At 40.6% G+C, this 11,309-nt stretch overlaps 1 long non-coding RNA gene across 1 annotated transcript; it reads right to left on the bottom strand.

Moving 5' to 3' along the window:
• Window positions 1–3,700: 3,700 nt before the first annotated feature.
• Window positions 3,701–6,303, bottom strand: LOC131135002 (uncharacterized). The gene is made up of 3 exons (XR_009131510.1): window positions 6,232–6,303; window positions 5,008–5,121; window positions 3,701–4,933 (listed from the first exon to the last, which is right to left on the bottom strand). It is a non-coding gene; the product is annotated as an uncharacterized LOC131135002 (long non-coding RNA).
• Window positions 6,304–11,309: the final 5,006 nt, after the last annotated feature.

The raw sequence follows: 11,309 nt of genomic DNA, 5'->3' as shown, positions 1-11,309 counted from the left end.
ATCGGTGAAAAAAGACTAAAATGTCATTCCAGAGCAGCCAATGAAGCAATGCTGTGTAATCAATACTTAATGGCTCATTTATACTTCCAGCCTTGAAATACCATGTTCAGTGTTGGAGATGTGGGATTGTTGGTTTGGACTTTAGAAAGCTAAGAAGGACTACAAGACATTGACCTAACGTTTTTAACTTCTGGAGGCTGATTGGCGATAGAACCCTCTCTCAGAGCCTTTCTGCCAGAAAACTCCATTCCAGAACAAGGTGACGCTGTATGGTGTTAAATTAAAAAAAAAACCAAATAGAAATAATATAGAAATTAATTTATATGTAAATATATATAAATATATGGTTATACCTATATATATATATATATATATATATACATATCTTACTTATCGTGTGGAAATATGGGGTAATAACTACAAAAGCAATCTTCACTCTCTAAATGTACTGCAAAAAAGGTCAGTAAGGATAATTCATAATGCCGCCTACAGAGAACATACTAACTCCTTATTTCTAAAATCACAAATACTTAAACTTGCTGATATAGTTCATCTTCAAACAGCTAAAATAATGCATAAGGCTAAAAACAACCAATTACCTAAAAATGTCATCCAATACTTCTCTACAAGAGAGGAGAAATATGATCTCAGGGAAGAACTACATTTGAAACACTTATACGCTCGGACTACGTCAAAAAGCCATAGCATTTCAGTATGTGGAATCAAACTGAATCAGGAACTCCAACAACATGTGCCTGATGTTGCTGTCGTTAGGAATTGTAAACAATTTGCTGGTAATTAAAACGAGGAGCAGTGCTTGGGAGAGAGTGGAGGAAGCAGAGCTTGGAGGAGGGCAGAGAGCTTTCTGTTTAAATACACGCCCACCTCTTTGTGACATCATAAAGGAACAGTTTTGCAACGCCTTTTGAAACGGAGTGTTTTAAGCCATCCCAAACTTATTTTAGGGCTCACTTCCAAATGCACAGACCTCGTTATCTGTGACATTGGCATCGTTTAACAGGAGAATACAACATTCTAATTACATTTATAGGTCAGAAAAGTGTAAAAAGCACAATAGGTCCCCTTTAATCTTAATGACAAAGGCGTAATACAACATTTCTTGGTGTGGCAAATGTGTGGCAATTTTATAACTGCCACACAAATATATAAATTTGCATACCATTTCTGTAACTTTAAACTTTATGTCACAGCCCTTCCTAATTATTCCAAGGAACAATTTGTGATTGATTGGAATCTCTGAGGTAACACCTGGGTGTTGCAGTGAAATAAATGCCGATACGAGCACCTCTGAAATACGGCAGCAAGTTCCTAAACTTCAGTAGTTTCAATTTGGATGCTTGTTGCTCAGCAGTGTAATTTACCTCTAATCCGTTCTGCTGCTCACTCCTCTGTCAGTCAGGCTAATCAGTGCTAGCACAGCACACACTTCCGACTAAGATTTGTATGCGGCGTGATGAGAAAGTCACCTGATGATGTTATTAATATTATTTATATTTCCTTTGAAGACTTTTAAGTGTTGTTTGCTTTGTAGATGGAAACACTGTGACTGGCATGAGGTACTTTCTTATGATGACTGAAAAGTTGAAGCAAACTAAAACTTTGTCCGTCGGGAGGTGGGGAATGTCAGTTTACCATGCAAACAGTCGTTCAGACATTTTCTGTCAAGGCAACAAATGTCAACGTGTTTGTTGGTGCCCATCAGTTCATTACGATTCATCCTCAGGGCTTTGTGAAGGACTTCACCAAATGTCACACACCTCCATGGCAGTTTGTCCAACAGCAACATCCTGGCACTTCTGTAAACTAGCGTGTTTATTTTTTAACATGTACACAGTGTGTATAGTAGGGATGAGCCGAATACTGGTTATAAACAAGTATCCGTTATGGATCATGCAATTTTGACGTAGATGCGAGTATGACAGTAATATATTTTTTTTAAATGCTCATTATGTATTCACCCTTCATGCTCTGTGATTGGCCAGTCACACACCATGACCACATCTCCCTCGACTTACTTTGCGGCGGCAGTGACAGAGGAGCTGAGCGGTGCCTCATTCACGTACACGGTGATATTGGCAAGTTAAAAATGTTTTGTGTTGCATTGTTTACGCTGCCTCCACTTTGTTAGGTTTTCTTCAGCTTTTCTACAGTTTTCTTGGTCACTTGGAAGTCACTTGGAAGACTTTACTTTAGTGATGATGAGATGAAGCCCCATGAGGCTTCGAACCATTTCAGTCAACTGGTTGGAGAATGGATTCATTTCTTGAAGCTTCATGTACACACGAAACCACCTGCTGGCCTTGGATACAATTACAGGCGGATGTATCTTCATGTGTGATGCATTGAATGCTGATCTGTTTTGGCTCTTGGAAATGATTATGTACTACAAAAAATTGTATAACCAAATGATTAATCTACAAAGTGTAAGATAAAATATACAGTATGAAGCGCCGAAGAACTGGAGTCTGAGGCGGAGTGTCGAATTTGGGAGAAAACTTTATTTTTCTTGCCAACATTAACTTGCACTCTTTTGCTACGTAAAGGCATGAAAGACATGAAAGCCCCGTCTCTCAACCACAACAGGAAGCGGAAAACCCCCCGTCCCTTGCGCCTACCCTCCGGGTGGCAACGCCTCCCCTATCGATAGTCCCGGGGTGAATTACCTACCACTACAAGTATATATAAGTATACAAGTATGTATAAAATACTTTCTTGTCCATAAATGCCATGTATCATGTGATATGGCTAGCTTCATCATGTAATTAATATATTAATATTAATATATTAATATTATAATGTAGTACTATTAACCTTACCATGAACAGGTGAAGGTCCAGTTTCATCTTCATGCTCATGAAAGGCACGTTATATGAAATTATGTTATATGCATATACCGCAAATTGTCTGTTTTACGCATATATCGGATTTATATCCGGTATATGCGTTAATCGGATTTTATCCGTTATAAAAAGGCACTTCCTTGACTATGTTTCCAATGTACCTGTACTGGGCAATGAAAAGAGACGTAAGGTAATTAGAATTTAACTTTATTGGACTCTGATCATAACAAATTGTTAATTAAGCTAGGCCCTGTTACGCCCGTCAGGCCTACGTTATTTCCAATAGTGAGGTTAAGATCTCATTCACTGCTGTGCTAGTATTATTGACGTCACTCACTTTTATATTTGTCCTAAATCTGGCCACGATGCGGCCATCCGATATATGCGAGGGAAATTTAATGGAAATGCATTGGAACGGGACTGGAGATTTTGTCCGAAATAGGCGAAATCCATTATAAAAAATCCGATATATGCAATGAATTTTTATTGGAAATGCATTACAGAAAAATTGGTTCTTTTTTATCCGTCCGTTGTGAGCGAATTTCCGATATATCCGAGTCCGATATATCCGAGATTTACTGTACATTGAAACTGAACTTGAAACCTAAATGATGACCTGACTCAGCTACTTAGGCTGATTGGAGGCAGCTGGGAGCTGCTGCTTCTTCACTCTCCCGACCTGAAGCTGCCGCACGCCACGACTCCTCTAGCAGCTCAATCACCTTGTCCAGCTGTCCCTGCCTCCTCAACCAGAGGACTCTTGCTACGTTTTTGCTATCCTGGTGTGCGGCCTTCTGCTGCCACCAGCGCCCTACTTTGCCCCTTTTCTGGCCTTAAGCTTTGTTTGTGAGTAAGTCTATTAAAGGACTTTTAATGGCCCCAGTCTGCATCTGCATTCTGTGGTCCTACACGGACATGTAACACCTGTGAGTTAAGGTAGAATTCTGAGTTCTGACTCCTTTTTATTTCAATGTGAATGTAGTTTTGTTCTTATTTTCCATTTTTTTGTAAAGACTCTTCCACACACTCGGTCATGCTGGACATGGCTGACTCCATGCAGTGTGAAGCTGATGTAATACCACGTCAATGTAACATTGCAGTATTGAGTGAGGGACCAATGTTCAAACTGCAACGCAGAATGGGGCGATCGTGTTGAAATCCAATAAGAACTATAAAACTAAGAGATGTCATTCTTTTATCAGACATCATTACATTGGGTCATCTCAACCATTAGAAAACAAACATATCTACTCAATTTTTTAAAAATCCCTTGAACTCAAATTAGAGTAAAGTTTGGCTTTAGCTGGATCTGAAACAATGCCTTGAGGTAACGTGTATTGTTATGATATATGTATATGTAAATGCCTCTTTAGAACAAACTTCCTGATACAAGTTCTCCAACACAATCAAAAACGTCTTTTTTCTGAAGCACTTCAGCTGCTGTAAGGTGGAGCTAAGATAAGCTAAGATTAGATAAAAATGAAATGATCCTTCCCTGAGGAACTGTCTTTCACAGTCAATCCTGGCCACCGTGCATCATCTCCAAAAAAACCTTCCACACCTAAATGGTTCCGCTTCCTTTCCCGAGCACCATCCAGAAACCAGAGTTAGGTCTCGCGCGGGGCAGCAGCCTCATGCATTATTCAGCAACACACCGAGAGCGTCGACAAATGATTTTATGTAGCGGGGAAAGATTCATCTTTGGGATTGGGACGGGAGAAGCTAATGTGTTTATTATGCCCACATAATGGCATGAAATTGAGGCCAGCGTGGAGGATTCAGAGGAGTGTTTATACTTTATATTCATCACAGGGATGCATCAAATACCTCCCGGTCAAATGATGACGGGTGTGTGTGTGTGTTTACATACATGATGTTTGTGTGTATTGTCATGAATGTACACTTAAGAAGGTTGTTTGCTTCACGGAAAGGAAACAGTTGTGGCAGTTGAAAGAAACATGCAGGGATTAGGGTTGGGGGGGTTAGGGCTGAGCCCTCCTCCCCATGGGTAGCATTACCCTGTCATCTGTTATTATTGGTTTAATTGTTAATTGGTTTAATTGTTATTAATGCTGTGGAAAACAAGGAGAAAAAAACAGGAGACCCCTCAACTTTTTGTGTACATATTGTCATAATGGTAGTATACCCTCTTTGCAGTTTCAATGGCACTTTTGTTACTTGATGCTGTTGCACAGTTCCACCACAGGGGGTGCTGTTGCTTGGTTAGTTGGGAAGGCCACGTGTAACAGCCTTGTGGAGTCTGAAGAACAAAAGAAAGAAAATAAAGTTCTTTTCCTCTTCACTTCTGCACCCTACACAGACAGAAAACATAAATTACACAATGTAACAAAAACCTAGTGTAAATCCCGCCAGACGTGTAAATGAAACGAGGCTCTTTTTATTAAAACCAACGATCAAAATAACATAAAACCACTTGAAATGACAAATATTTCGACATAAAAACAATATACAAAACACAGATGACCAAATCTTAACTAAGCAACACATTTTGTCTCCAGCTCCTTAACTGGACCTACCCTCGTCAATGCCAACCACGTTGTGTGGCAAAGACAGGAAGTGCTACCATAGCTGGGGGCAACTACGGAAGCTCGGGAAGGAGCAGAAGTGAAAGGATAAAACAAAGCACATACAAGGAAGGCGATGAAAATAGAGTAAACACGATAAGAAAAATAAATAACTAATTGAGATAAAATTCACACAATTACTAAATAATAATAAATTCACACATATAGAAAAAAATAAGGTGCATTTTTAACTTCTTTGCATTTTTAAGAAGAATAAACTCTTGCTGTGTTGGGAAGGACCAACTTGTTCCTGCTCTTTTTTGTGTTTCAGGTTGGTAAAAAAGTGTTTTAAAGTGAACAACCACGATTTGTACTATAGTATAGACTTTCGATACATAGATGATCTTTGGAGTTGTTTATGTGAAAACGCCTTAGATGTCAATTTGCTGTTGATAAGCCAACACCAGCCTGCTGCCTCTCCCCTGCAGCAACTCCAGAATAGAACAAGGACCAGCTCTTCTCCAAGAGTTTGGTTGCAGAACCCAAACGGCTCCAAAGACCTACAAGATCTTGCTGCAGATGGTGTAACATTGCTCTACTAGTCAGTGCACTTTGCACAAGGAGATGCTGTACGGGAGAGTCATGGGGAAGAAGCCTTTTCTGCACACATGCCACAAATGAAATCGCTTTAGGAATGCTAAAGTACATTCGGACAAGCCAGCTTCATTTTGGAATAAGGTGCTGTGGACTGATGAAAGTCAAATGGAGTTATTTGGACATAACAAGGGGCGGTATGCATGGCAGATGAAGAACACAGCATTCCAAGACAAACACTTGATACCCACAGTAACATTTGGTGGTGGTTCCATCCATCTGTGGGGCTGTGTGGCCAGTCCAGGTACTGGAACTCTTCAAGTTGAAGGCGGCATGGATTCCAGTCAGTATCAGCAGATTCTTGCCAACAGTCTTCAAGAATCAGTGACAAAGTTAAAATATTTCTCATGTCCACCTCTCAGTCCTTAGCCTAGTCCTTAATGCTACGTTCACACCGACGCCGAATCGATGGCGAATTAAATCAGCGAGCAAAGCGGCGGCAAAGCGTAACAAAGCTTAATGAAAGCGTAAAGACCGTAATACAGCGTAAGAAAGGTTTGAGCAATTCGGGACATTCGGCAAGAGCGCCAAAATATTTTAAACTGTTTAAAAATTTGAGGCGATCTGTCACGAATTGCGTAAAGCAGGGAGAGCGTATTAAAGCTTATCAAAGCGTCACAAAGCTTATCAAAGTTTTGCTCAAAGCGTAGGAAAGCTTAACAGAGCTTGGTTCAAAGGATCAATGGATCTGCTGCATCTTTATTATGCTCTGGATCAGAGGCGGGATCTCGAAATTTTCCATTGCGTAACAGAGCTTAACAGAGCCTATCAATGCACAAGAGAGCTTGATAATCGTATCAGAGCGTTATTTAAAACGTGATAAGCGCACCAAAGCTTATCAATCAGTATTAAAGCGTATCAAAGCGTGATTTAAAGCGTAACAAATCCTGATCAATCGGCATCAAAGCGTGAGTAGCCGTAGCGATTCGGGAAATAATTTGTCGCCTAAAGCGGGAACGAATTTCGTATCAGAGCTTATCAGAGCATAAACATATCTGAGGAGATCGTGAGATTTTTTGAAAAATGACGCCAAATTCGTCGTCGATTCAAAGCGCGACATTCGGCGTCGGTGTGAACATAGCATAACTGACAATGGTTACTGTACTAGCTGTACTGGGTTTTTTTTAGCTAACATAAATCGTGTATATATGTAATTGTGTATAAAAAGGATTTTCCAGTAAGAAGTAGCCTCCAAGGTATGACATCACACATTGCACTCATCCTGCCAAGGAAACAGCAACTATTTGTATTCACACATAAAGTAACTTCCATACATCTGATTCAAAAGAAAATATATACAGCATAATTGACTGCAATCTAAATACAAAAAGCCTACATGAAGCTGGAATTTTACAACAAACACTTGTTCACTGGTCCCTGTCCTCACCCTCTTGGCCGTCCTCCTCACCCTCCTGGTTGTCCACACAATGTTGTCTGTCTGGCCACAGATTCTCGTCCACATCACAGCATATACAGTATTATCCCTTGCAATGCAACAAGGGAAGAAATGGTGTGCATGTCGCAACTATCCTTTACGGTGATCTCCTGAAATATCCTCACAACCAGCGTCCAATGCATGGAGCAAGGACCTCTGATCTTGAGCACGATGCCCATACACTCTCTACCTCCAAGTGGAGAAAAACTCCTCAATAGGATAAAGGAGAGGAGAGTAAGTTTGTAAGAACACTATGACCATTTCAAGAGATTCATACTGTATATGAGAGAAAAAACATTAGACGTTTAATCATTTGCAAAGATGAACAAGATTTGCAATTTGATGAAATTCATTCATTCATTTTCTACCGCTTATCCTCACAAGGGTCGCGGGTATGCTGGAGCCTATCCCAGCTGTCTTCGGGTGAGAGACAGGGTTTACTTTGTACTGGTGGCCAGCCAATCACAGGGCACATATAGACAAACAACCATTCACACTCACATTCATACCTATGGACAATTTGGAGTCGCCAATTAACCTAGCATGTTTTTGGAATGTGGGAGAAAACCCACGCATGCACGGGGAGAACATGCAAACTCCACACAGAGATGGTCGAGGGTGGAATTGAACTTGGGTCTCCTAGCTGTGAGGCCTGGGTGCTAACCACTCGTCCGCCTTGCAGCCGATTTGATGAAATGAATGAGACATTCAATTCTGGTGTGAACAATTGCCAAATGGCTTGGATGGATGTTTGTTTTGATTGTTTTGCTTTCTTGAATTAGCAGCAATCTTTATACAGGTGATAATGTTGTTTGCATAATTTCTTGTCTTTTTAGACTGACTATGCATTTGCAGAAAGGGGATTTGAAGACTATATTTCTTTCAATAGATGAAAATGACATCCACAGCTTTACTTTAACAATCAATAAAAAAACATGTAAATTAGATTTCTTATTTTCATATCCACAACAAAAAGTAGTGGGGTCAACGCCTGAGAAAACCATTCCTTTCCCAACGGCACCATCTGCTGGTCTTCAATTGTACTGCAAAAAACAAAGTTGTGCCTCTGCTTTGGTCTTCACACACACACACACACACTTTTCCCTTCAGGGGTCGCCACAGCAAATCAGTCACTTCAATCCAACCCTGTCTTCTGCATCTGTCTCTCTCACACCCAACTTCCCTCATGTCCTAATACTAAAATTACTAATTAATTAAATAAAATGAAAATACAAATAAAAATAATTACATAATAATTGGGACTACGGCGGCAGGCGGTCGAGTGGTTAGCGCGCAGACCTCACAGCGAGGAGACGAGGGTTCAATTCCACCCTCTGCCATCTCTGTGTGGAGTTTGCATGTTCTCCCCGTGCATGCATGGGTTTTCTCCGGGTACTCCGGTTTCCTCCCACATTCCAAAAACATGCTAGGTTAATTGGCCACTCCAAATTGTCCATAGGTATGAATGTGAGTGTGAATGGTTGTTTGTCTATATGTGCCCTGTGATCGGCTGGCCACCAGTCCGGGGTGTGCCCCACCTCTCGCCCGGAGACAGCTGGGATAGGCTCCAGCACCCCCGCAACCCTTGTGAGGAAAAAGTGGTAGAAAATGAATGAATGAATGAATGAATTAGGAATACATTGGTCTATGTTTTTTTTTCATAAATCCACCAATTAACCTATAAGGAAATAATAATAATAATTGGAAAATTCCAGCGGACCTTTTGATGGGCATGCAACCTGTGCTGTGTCTGCTGTGCCAACGCCATCGAGCAATGTCTGTGCATACATTATGGAATTTAGCACATTAATTAATTTAAGTCCATTCATTCATTCATTCATTCATTTTCTACCGCTTTTTCCTCACGAGGGTCGCGGGGGTGCTGGAGCCTATCCCAGCTGTCTTCGGGCGAGAGGCAGGGTTTACTTTGGACTGGTGGCCAGCCAATCACAGGGCACATATAGACAAACAACCATTCACACTCACATTCATACCTATCGACAATTTGGAGTCGCCAATTAACCTAGCATGTTTTTGCAATGAAAACCCACGCATGCACGGGGAGAACATGCAAACTCCACACAGAGATGGCCGAGGGTGGAACTGAACTTCGGTCTCCTAGCTGTGAGGCCTGCGTGCTAACCACTTGACCACCGTGCAGCCTTTTAGCTGTATTCCTCACTTCTAAAGGCTAATACAGACATGGCATGATGCAGGGTTATAGAGGACCGCCTAAACCAGGGGTGTCAAACTCATTTCGCATCGTGGGCCACATACGGCCTAGGGAGATGTCAAGTGGGCCGGACCATTAAAATTATACCATACTCTGCTATAAATAACCAAAATATCATGTCTTTCCTTTGTTTTGGTGTAAAGAAGCACATTAGGAAAATATTGAAATTTAATGAACTATACTTTTACAAAACATTTCATGAAACACCTCATATTTCCTTAGACAAATGTGCTATTTACTTTTATCATTCACAAATATGCACTGATCCCACTGATTGTACAAAGGCACAAAACTTTAATTTGTACTGAAAAATATAGTAATGCACTTTCAGATTAAATGAGACTTTTAAAGAAAGGGATTTTTAAACCACTTACACATACGCATATAAAATCTAAATGTAATCCCTGCGTACATCTTACAAACTAAGGAGAGTGATTTTAAATGTGTAATGAAGAAAGTGTTTGCCTGTCCTGTAAATCTGTAAACTTCATACATGAAACATACATACACATACAATATATACTGAAAATGTATGGAGTTGTATGAACAGTAGAATTCCATCACACAACTTTTGTTTTGAAGCTGTTGACTAACATTAAAGTGCACATTTTTTTAAATCACCACAGTAAGGATTCATCTTCACAGAGCTGTATTCTATCAATGCAAACAGTATCTAAGGCAGCATTTTAAAGGTGTTAGTCTAGTCTGGACTTGTATTTGTTCCTGAAACTTGGCATCTTTTGGCCTGTACAAGTGCATCAACACCAGGTGTCATGTCCTGACTAGCTGTCACTTTCAGAATGTCATTTAAGTGCTTGTTTGTGAGCCTTGAACGCATTTTTGTTTTATTGATATTCATCACTGAGAAAATTTGTTCACAAAGGTAGGTTGTCCCAAACATGCACAAAATTTTAGCAGCCAGGGCTGTTAATTTGGGGTACCCTGGTAGTAGATACTGATAAAATCTGTCCAGACCTACAGAGGCTTCGATGCTAATGCTATTTCGCTAGCAATTAGGTAGCTGGCTTTTACCGCTGCTTCACTGACTTCTCGGCTCTTGATGAAAGTTGACTGCTGTTTCCTCAGACCCGCCAGCAATTCGTTAATCTTATCTCTTCTCAGTTGTCCTTGCAAGCCGTCATATGTTTCGCTGTGATGAGTCTCGTAGTGGCGTCGAATATTATATTCCTTCAATACCGAAACTTGTTGCAAACACACCAAGCACAAAGGTTTTCCGTGCATCTCTGTAAATAGATAGGACGTGGTCCATTTTTCTTTGAAAATTCTACACTCCTTATCTACTTTTCTCCGTTTGGATAACGACATTTTGGCTAATGAGGGTGTAGCGGAGAGGTAGAGACCAAGGTATTAACAACGTCGTAACAAGCAGCAGATGGCGCATTGATACCGTCTGCTGTTTTCAGTCTGTCTCAGTGATGCGGCTTGTTTTTCTACTCTGATGGAAATAATGCGCCCCTTAGCGGATAATCTACGAATTGCAGCGAATTAAAAATATTAATTCCATGTCTTTTATGCATTTTTCCACTTTCAAATTATCCTGCGGGCCTGATCGAACCTCCTTGGGGGCCGGTTCCGGCTTC

This window comes from Doryrhamphus excisus, chromosome 8 (assembly GCF_030265055.1).
Source record: "Doryrhamphus excisus isolate RoL2022-K1 chromosome 8, RoL_Dexc_1.0, whole genome shotgun sequence".
NCBI classification, from domain to species: domain Eukaryota; kingdom Metazoa; phylum Chordata; class Actinopteri; order Syngnathiformes; family Syngnathidae; genus Doryrhamphus; species Doryrhamphus excisus.
The sequence above is the reverse complement of the archived record's forward strand: the minus strand, read 5'-3'. Positions and strand labels throughout refer to the sequence as shown.